At 35.3% G+C, this 9,580-nt stretch overlaps 1 pseudogene; it reads left to right on the top strand.

The window, feature by feature from the left end:
• Positions 1–8,261: 8,261 nt before the first annotated feature.
• On the top strand, positions 8,262–8,763 carry LOC118024570 (annotated as a pseudogene).
• Positions 8,764–9,580: the final 817 nt, after the last annotated feature.

The following is a 9,580-nucleotide window of genomic DNA, read 5'->3' as shown; positions in this document are numbered from 1 at the left end:
AAAATTCTAGTCTAGGAATTAATCCTTATATTAGGAAAAAAATCATCTCACTGGAATATGTGCTTCTTTCTGGATTACAGTAGACTCCTTTTAAAATCAATTTCATTGGATAACACAACAATTAGATAGTGAGCATCTCAGGAGAACAGCGAAATGTCCAGAACAGGCATGATAAAGGAAGGGCCAAAAAGTTATGTAAAGGCTAATAAAGGGCCAGTAAATCTAATTTTCATTTTGTGCTACCCTTCTTTTTTTTTTTTTTTTAAGATTTTATTTATTTATTTTGACAGAGAGAGACACAGCGAGAGAGGGAACACAAGCAGGGGGACTAGGAGAGGGAGAAGCAGGCTTCCCGTGGAGCAGGGAGCCCAATGTGGGGCTCGATCCCAGGACCCTGGGATCATGACCTGAGCCGAAGGCAGACGCTTAACGACTGAGCCACCCCGGCGCCCCTGTGCTACCCTTCTTAAGACTGAGTTATCATTGCATAGAGAGCCAGATCCAATTGGAAACAGGTCAACAAATATTATATTTCATGTGTATTTGACATATTATATGTATTTGCTGTATTTCATAACAAGTCACTTCTCACTTATGATAATTTTAATCTAATTTTTTAAAGTTTTGCTCAATAATATGTTCTGTAGAAATATTTTGAAATGTTGACTTTCTAAGGTAGCTATTTTTTTTATCAGTTTGCATACATTTATCCCTGCATTTAAATATATAAATATGTAATACATAAGTTGGAACTACTAAATACAATTAATAAAACTAGTGGCAGTGTACGTTATGTGAAAAGGAAAACTGATTTCACATTTACCTCCCTTGATGAAAGCCTGAAACAGGAAGGTCATCTTCTCAAATTCCTATTCACTTTCCTTGTTGCTCTAGTTCCTTGATTATAGATGACTATAATTATGGTGGATTTAAAAATCTCGTCAGAAAAAGGCTTTTTATACCTCTTTGTGAACTATCACTCATGACATTATGAAAAATTTAAAATACGTAGGAATCACTCAGGGATCTTGTTACAAGGTGGATTTCTGGGTTCCAGCCACAGAGACTAATTCAGTGGACCACATACTGTTGATGTTGCTCATGTTTGGACCACACCTTGAGGAGTACTGGTCCAGTTCACAGACTACACTTTATTCCTAAATGGTTCTCTCTGACTCTGATGGAGCATGCACTTGGATTCCACTTTTGCTCATAGCTTTTGTAACCTCTAAGAACTGACTTCATAAACTGTTTCTCTCTTTAAAACTCTCCTCTTTTAGCTCTTTCCTCTAAGATTGGAAACATCTTATTGTTAAACAACAGCAATAACAATATCCCCTTTCCCTCATCCCACCTTCCTTTCCTGCTGCTTCTTCTCTCTGCCTGCCCCACCCCTACCTTTCTCAACCAATCTTCTTACAGGCATAGTCTGCTCTTCGACCTCATCCCTCTCAAGGCATGAAATTTGCCATAATGCACCCTGCAGTGCAATAACTGACAGAAATCATCTGATGCTCAACACCCTGTCAAGTACGATGGCCTCTCGCTGTTCTTATTTTACTATACCTTAGTTTGACCAAGTTATTGTTTATACTGTGGGCCAGTCACTCATTGAAACTCTATTCTCTTGATCCCATTATCAACCTCTCTCATGGTTCTTCTTACCCGTTAAGTTCTCACTTTTCTGCCATTTCCACAAAATCCTCCCCTTCCTCCTTTGTGGATAACACATCAAATTCTTCAACATTCTGTCTTTAGCTCATCCTTTTCCTAATTTTATGCTGTCTGACTTCTACTTTTGTCCTGACATCCTTCTTGAGTTTTGGACTCAAGTGCAGAAATGTTACCCTGGATTTCCATAATCAAGCTTAAGCATATTTAATAATTCCCTTTCCAAACCTATTCTTCCGGTCTCAATATGTAGATCCATTTCATTCTAGCTCTAATTATGAAAGCCAGATACATGGCATTCATCTTCCCACCATCCCCATGTCTAGCCATTCTTACTCCTTTAAGGCTTTCCTCCTAAGTCCTATTCTCACCAGCTTTACATTTACTGTTGAGTGGGCACCATCTCTCATTTGGACAATTACTGTGTCCTTCTAATTGTGTTCTCTGCCTCTTCTCTTGTTTGACTTCTCAATTCTACCTTGTAGACAGGTGAATTACCTATGATAGGAGTCATGATCACACTTACTAAAATTCATCGAAGATCCATCTACCTTATATTTATTAGTCTGGCAAATGTTGAAATTACACTATTTCTCCAGGTGCATTTGTGAATACATCTTACTTTGCCCCTTACTTGTGAGTAAGTGTGAACAAACACTGTTGTATTTTGCCACTAACCCTCTGCCTACTTAGAATATACTTTGCTTCATTTCTTCTTATTAAAAATTTTAATATAGAAAAATTTAGAGTTATATAACAGAAACATACATCAAGAATTACTTTTTCCTATGGATTTTTTAAAATTAGAGTTGTGTTAAATTTTTAGATTAGAATTTGAAAGTGTTCATTCCACTTCTGCTTCTTACTTTTACTGTGATAGTAAATAATTGTTAACTTTTGCCTGCCTGGTTTCTACACCTTGAAAATGAACATAATCATTGTGCAATCTTCAGAATGACTTAAGAATTAAAGTACATTTTGTAAAGTACTTGGAAAAGGTGCTTGACACATGGAAGATGCTCAGTAAATATTGGCTTTAATTACTGTTTTTCTTTTGTTGGCTTTAATTATTATTATTAATAATTTTATCAGAATTGCATTTCCTTATTCATGAAATGGGCTATTTCATTTTTTGCTTCATCTTTTATGTATTTCAATGTTTTTATAATTTTTTTCCAAAATCATTTTTCTAGGTAGACTTTTTTGATAGGAAAAGGTAAAATATCTTACTGGCACTTGTATTTTTCTAAGTGGCTACTGCTTTTACAATGCTGTCGGTATTCCCGTTTTTAAATTTATCCATCAAATCAGCATGCTCTACAATTTGTCTGTAGAATCCTTTGCATTTTCTGGATAAACAAAGTAAAATTTTAAAGCAAGGGAAAATTAGCTTTTTCTTTTCAAATCTTTTGCTACTTTTTTCTTGTTTCATTGTTTGTCTTGAATTTCTAATAAAATATGGTTACAAGATGCTGTCCTTGGCCAAACTTTAGTCAGGTTGTGTTTGACAAGGTCTTGACCTTGGCCTCTATCCTTGCCAGATGTGCATAGTCTAGTTTTGGCAAGAACCCTGATGTTAGTTTAGATGGAATCTACCCCACCCTTATTAAGTGACTAGTCTCAATATCTAGTCAAATTCCTCATCCTCCTCTCCTTATATCTGGTCATTCTGGATGCCTCCGCAAGAATCTCCTCTAATATGTGATGTCTCTTTTTAGTCATTTTCCATACACTGAACCACACCCTCACACACATCTTTTTCCTAGCTATAAATCTTCGGCTGTCTTATTGTATTCAAAATTGAGCCCAGTTCTATACAGAGGTCTCTTTTCCCATATTGCAAGTTTCTGAATAAAATCAGTCTTTATCCCTTTAAGGAGAGTCTGGAGCTGGTTCTGTTTGCTTCTGCTCACAGTAGGTGTAATAATGGTTATGACTGGTTTCCACCTGAATTTAATTGGAACACTTCTAAAATGGAACACTAAGTGTGAAGTTTACTATAGGTTTTAAAAAAAATATTTTTCATTTAAAGTTTTATTTTTTTCCCTCTGCTCAGAATTTTTATCACTGGTATGTATTAAATATCTCAGAATATTTCATTGTTAATGTTTGCTAATTTTATTTTGTATGTATTTTCTTGTATTCTCCTAATCATGTTTTTTTTTTTTTTTTAAATGGATTTAACCATTAAATCCATTAATGGGGTGATTTACATGAATAGATTTATAATGTTGAAACATTTGTCTGCACACCTAAGGCCAAATTTGCTTAGTAATGGTTTTTTGAGTTTTAATTTGCTATCTTTTTTTTTGTCTTTTAGGATTTTTTTCATCTATGCTCATAAATTAGATTGGGCCATAATTTTCTATTTTTTGTCTCTATTTGTCTTATTTTGGTATCAATGTTACAATACCCTCATATAATGAAATGGATAATTTCATCCCTTTTCAAATTCTCTGAATCATCTTGCAATTATTTCTTCCTCATCTTTCTTGAGGTTGGCAGAACTTATTTATAAAACCACACCTGTAACGAGATCTTTTTGGTGAAAAAGTAGAGGTGACAACAATTTAATTCCTCTGTTTCATTGTTTTACATAAGCATTCCACTCATTTAAAAATAAATACTTTTTTAAAATAAATACTTTTAATTTGTAAATTTCTAAAGATTCTCTTCATAACAAAATAAGTTCAAAATAAAATATTGGTCTAATTTGTTCAAAGTATTCTTTAATAATTAAAAATATTCTAGCTATAGTCATGCCCCAGTTTTATTTCTCATAGTGTTTGTTTAGGCATTTCTATTCTTATTTAATTATTTCTGTGCAGTTTATCCTTCTGATGAGTTTTGCTGTGGCTTCTCCTGCTGCTGTTGTTTTTGCTGTTGTCTTTAGAACCAGTTTTGGTTTGTAGAGGATGAAGGACATTGCAGATTGCTACTTTGTATCCATTCCCCTTCAACATTTCCAAGAGAGCTCCAACTTGTTCAGTTGTCTATTCTTTTCCATACATTGGGACTCAGAGACGATAACCCTAGCCTCATCTACGGGGATGGATCTTGTCAGACTAGGGTCAATTCTGTCTTCCCAGAGAGAGATTAATTCTCAAATGAGTATGTGAACACATTTGGCCCAATGTGATGCTAGCTGGTATTTGAAAGGGGTTTGAGCATATTCTTGTTTGTTTGTTTTTGTGAGCTAGTGAAAGCTGTGTTTTTCTTCTTCAGGATTTGTGCTGCACAAATGAAAGAGAGTTCTGGGAATACTGTGGCATCTACCAGTCTGAAGATAAAGCCAAAACATGGATGGGAAGAACCAAGAGAACTGGAGAAATGGACCTGAAGTCACTAGAAGAAGCAGCCTTGAATCCCATTTCAACTCTGCCTTCATGTGCAAGTGTGATGATTAATATTATGTTTCAGTGTGGCTAGACGATGGTGATTGGTTGTTTGGTCAAATACTAGAAGCTGCTGAGAAGTATTTTTTAGATGTGATTAACATTTTAAATAATTTTACTTTAGCTGAAGGAGATTACTCTCCATAATGTGGATGGGTTTTATCTAATTAGCTAAAGACTGAGGTTTCTCAGAGAAGAAAGAATTCTACTTCCAGACTGCCACATAGAAACTATGCATAAGTTTCCAGTCTTTGAATTTAATACCGGCATCAACTTCTACCTGAATCTTCAGGCTGCCAACTTGCCCAAGATTCAGACTTGCCACCAGCCCCTACAATTGTATGAGTCAGTTCTTTAAATATTTCACTCTTCTTCTCTCTCTTGTTTCTAATATATATCTAATCTATACCTATATCTGTATTATATAGAGAGAGCAGAATAAATAAACCACCTGAGGCAGTTTATTAATACTGGACTTAAAGGATATTTTTATGCTAAGGTTATTATTTAGAGCCTTAGGTCTTTGGTTTCAATGAAGCTTTATTAGCCAGTACTGAAATTTAAAAACAATATTTAGGAAAGCACTTCCAGGGGCGCCTGGGTGGCTCAGTCCTTAAGCATCTACCTTCGGCTCAGGTCATAATCCCAGGGTCCTGGGATTGAGCCCTGCATCACATTGGGCTCCCTGCTCCGCGGGAAGCCTACTTCTCCCTCTCCCACTCCCCCTGCTTGTGTTCCCTCTCTCACTGTGTCTCTCTCTGTCAAAAAAATAAAATCTTAAAAAAAAAAAAAAAAAAAAAGGAAAGCACTTCCAGAATAATGGGGTTAGTTACCTCTGAAAATTTACTCCTCTATAAAAGCATGATAATACTGGTAAATACTGTTAAAATCAACTTTTACAGAATTCTGTAAATTAACCAAAAGCTGGCAATAATCCAAGGGATATTTATTCAAGACAAATGACTGAATCTCAGTAAGATTGAATTTTGTGAAGTGTTAAATTGCCCTTTTCCCCTTCTGCTGTCCCTAACTCCAAGGGAGACTTACAAACCAACAGTCTTGTAATAATGGTAGTCATGAGAACCAGCAGCCAAATACCTGTTGGAGAGAGAAGAATAGGTTTGGAGCTTTCCCAACCACCCAAATAATTGTTATTATTTCACTTATCTAGCAGTTACTTGAAATACCTCACACTGGGCTTATTTGTATTAGAAGTGATTTAGAGTTTGTTCAATTCTTTTCCATGGCATGTTTGGGAAAAATCAGTGTCAATTGGTTTAACATTGCAACTGCCTCAGGTGGTGATGTAGCTTGGGCAAACAAGAAATTAACTGAAAACTTAAAAGGAAAAGCTGCGGCATGAGACAAACATAAAGAGCCTTGAAAAGTTTTGACATATTCTTGGGAATCTAGAAAACCACATTCACACACAGGACTGGGCACATGCTGAAAAGAGATCTGAGACTGTCCTAATCTCTTTCCTCTGGCTGATCTTGAGGTTCTGTCCAACTAGGAAGTGAAGAATAAGGCGGTGTTGTAAACTGTCTGCCAGAGCATTGAATGCATGCCACACAAACCTTCAGCAAAATTTGGGAGTCTTATTATTTTAAGAAAATCAATTTCCAATCATTAGTTGATCACTGACCTAATTGAAGAGTCTTCAGTGGCTATACATGATGAAGAATATAGACTTTGCAGAATTAGTATAGGAAAATCACTAAGCAAACAAACAACAATAACAACAACATGAAAAAAAAAGCAACGACAACAAGAACAGTAAACTCTGAGAAAAGGGGAATCTGATTTCCAGATTTGCTACATTATATCACTTTGAGTGTCCAGTTTAAAAAATATATATAAGAAATGCAAAGAAGTAGGAAAGTATGGCCAATACACACACACAAAAATAAGTCAGTGGAAATTGTCCCTAAGTAACTCAAACACTGAACTCACTAGACAAGAATTTTAGGTCAGCTATTTTAAACATGTTCAAATAACTAAAAGAACCATAACTAAAGAACTAAAGGAAAGTATCTGAACAATATATCACCAATAGAAAATATTGATACAAATGCAAATTATAAAAAAACCAGACAGATATTCTGGAGTTGAAAAGTACAATAAATGAAATACAGTGGCTTCTGAATAGCAGAAGATTTAGTGAACTTGAAGGAAGGTTAATTGAGATGATCTAGTCTGAGGACCAGAAAATAAAATAAAAATAAAAAGTGAAGAAAAAATTTTAAAAAATAAATCTTGGAAATCTATGAAACACCATTGAACATATCCACATACAAATTTTGGGAGTTCCAGAAGGCAAGGCAAGAGAGAAAGAATACTTGAAGAAATAGTGGTCAAAACTTCTCAGATGTGATGAGCACTGTTACTATACACATACAAAAGAACTAAAAAAAAATCTCCAAGTAGAACAAATTAAAAGAGATTCACTCCTAGACACATCATAAAACAAACAAACAAACAAAAAATATCAAAAGCCAAAATCAAGTACAGAATCTTGAAAACAGCAAGGGCAATGAGACTCTTTCTATGCAAGGATCAACAGATGCAACAGGATTAACAAATGATTTATCATAAGAAGCCATGGGCGAGGGGTACCTGGGTTAAACATCTGCCTTTGGCTCAGGTCATGATCCCAGGGTCCTGGGATCAAGCCCCACATTGGGCTCTCTGCTCAGCAGAGAGCCTGCTTCTCCTTTCCCTCTGTCTGCCCCTCTGTCTGCCACTCTGCCTACTTGTGTTCTCTCTATCAAATAAATAAATAAAATCTTAAAAAAAAAAAAGAAGCCACAGAGGGGAAAAGAAACAGTAGAATGGCATATTTAAAGGGCTGAAGGAAAATGACCACCAACCAAAAATTTAATATCCAGCAAATCTGTGCTTCAAAGATGAAGTAGAAGTTACAACATTTCCAGATAAAGAAAAACAGAGGATTTGTCTCAGATTTGGTTTACAAGAAATAATATAGGGAGTTTTTCAGGCTGAAATAAAAGAATATTAGATAGTAATTAAACCCATATCAAGAAATAATAACACCAGGGGTTGGTGAACGTGTGGAGATTTAGGGGGAGATACTTGTCTGGAGAAGGCATGGAAGCTCTGTGCTCTGGAGCTATGCATCTATCTGACTGTTCTTGAGTTACATCCTCTACAGTAAATCAATGATCTAAAATATGGCTAACAAACCTTTCTGTAGGAGAACTTCTTGATGAAAGGAAGAACCCAGATCCACAGTATGGTGAACTCATTGAAAAGTACATTAAAGATGGAAAGATGGTGCCAGTTGAGACAACTATCAGTTTGTTAAAGAGTGAAATGGATCAGACAATGGCTGCCAATGCTCAGAAGAATAAATTCTTAATTGATAGGTTTCCAAGAAATCAAGACAACCTTCAGGGTTGGAAGAAGATCATGGATGGGAAGGCAGATGCATCTTTCATTCTATTCTTTTACTGTAATAGTGAGATCTGTATTGAATGATGTCTTGAGAGGGGAAAGAGTAGTGGTAGAAGTGATGACAACAGAAGAGAGCTTGGAAAAGAGAATTCAGACCTATCTTCAGTCAACAAAACCAATTATTTACTTACATGAAGAAATGCAGAAAGTCAAGAAAATAGATGACTCTAAGTCTGTTGAAGTTTTTGATGAAATTGATAAGATTTTTGACAAAGAAGGCTAATTCTGAATGTGAAAGCATCCTCAAAATCATGCTTGAATATTGCTTTGATAACTGTTATTACAACCCCTTTTTAAGGCAATTTTAATCTTTCATAATTACATCTCAGTTAATGGCCAGAAGTATGTAATAAGACAAATTAAATTTTTTATCTTAGATTTTTTTTGTTTATAGGAGTAGACAGTGAATTCGGGTCTAACTTCATCTCAGCTATGGTGTTCAGAAAACAAAGAAGGGTATCAGCTAGTTCTTTGCTTTTACTCAAAAAGCATATCCCTCTCATAGTTTGTGCCTTCTGTGAGCAAAACTTTTTAGTAAGTGTGTATATCCCTTTAATAATCACAATGTTAGGATTAAGGATTCCCCACTTCCTCCTTTTCTTCCAGGTTTCAAATTTCCAACCTGTTAAATGAATCTGTAGACCAAATTCCAAAGGAAACTTTCATGTAGTTGGTTCTTGCAAAATGTGTTTGATAAACTCATAAAATGAATTTCTAGAAGTGTTTTAGCATTTATCAAATAACTGACCATTTCCTATAGAAAGGTAAGAAAACTTAGGTTTTGTTTTATTACAACTTATACAAAGTTGTGTGACAGGGCATCTTCTTTGCTTCCAGGGATTGGGATGGGGTCACTGGGGTTCAGAGCCTGGCAGAATTGTGAGCTCTATTCTGACATAAATCTGAAGGTAAGGGGCAAGATCACATCTAATGACCTGTGTTCCTGTGCTCTATTACATAGTGTTATTAATGATTAAACTGATCTTAACAAAATTCCTAGCAGTGGAACTTTGAAATGTATATACTACATTTATGGTCAA

The sequence above is a fragment of the Mirounga leonina genome, unplaced genomic scaffold (assembly GCF_011800145.1).
Source record: "Mirounga leonina isolate KUSES-001 unplaced genomic scaffold, KU_Mleo_1.0 Mir_199, whole genome shotgun sequence".
In the NCBI taxonomy this organism is placed as follows: domain Eukaryota; kingdom Metazoa; phylum Chordata; class Mammalia; order Carnivora; family Phocidae; genus Mirounga; species Mirounga leonina.
The sequence above is the reverse complement of the archived record's forward strand: the minus strand, read 5'-3'. Positions and strand labels throughout refer to the sequence as shown.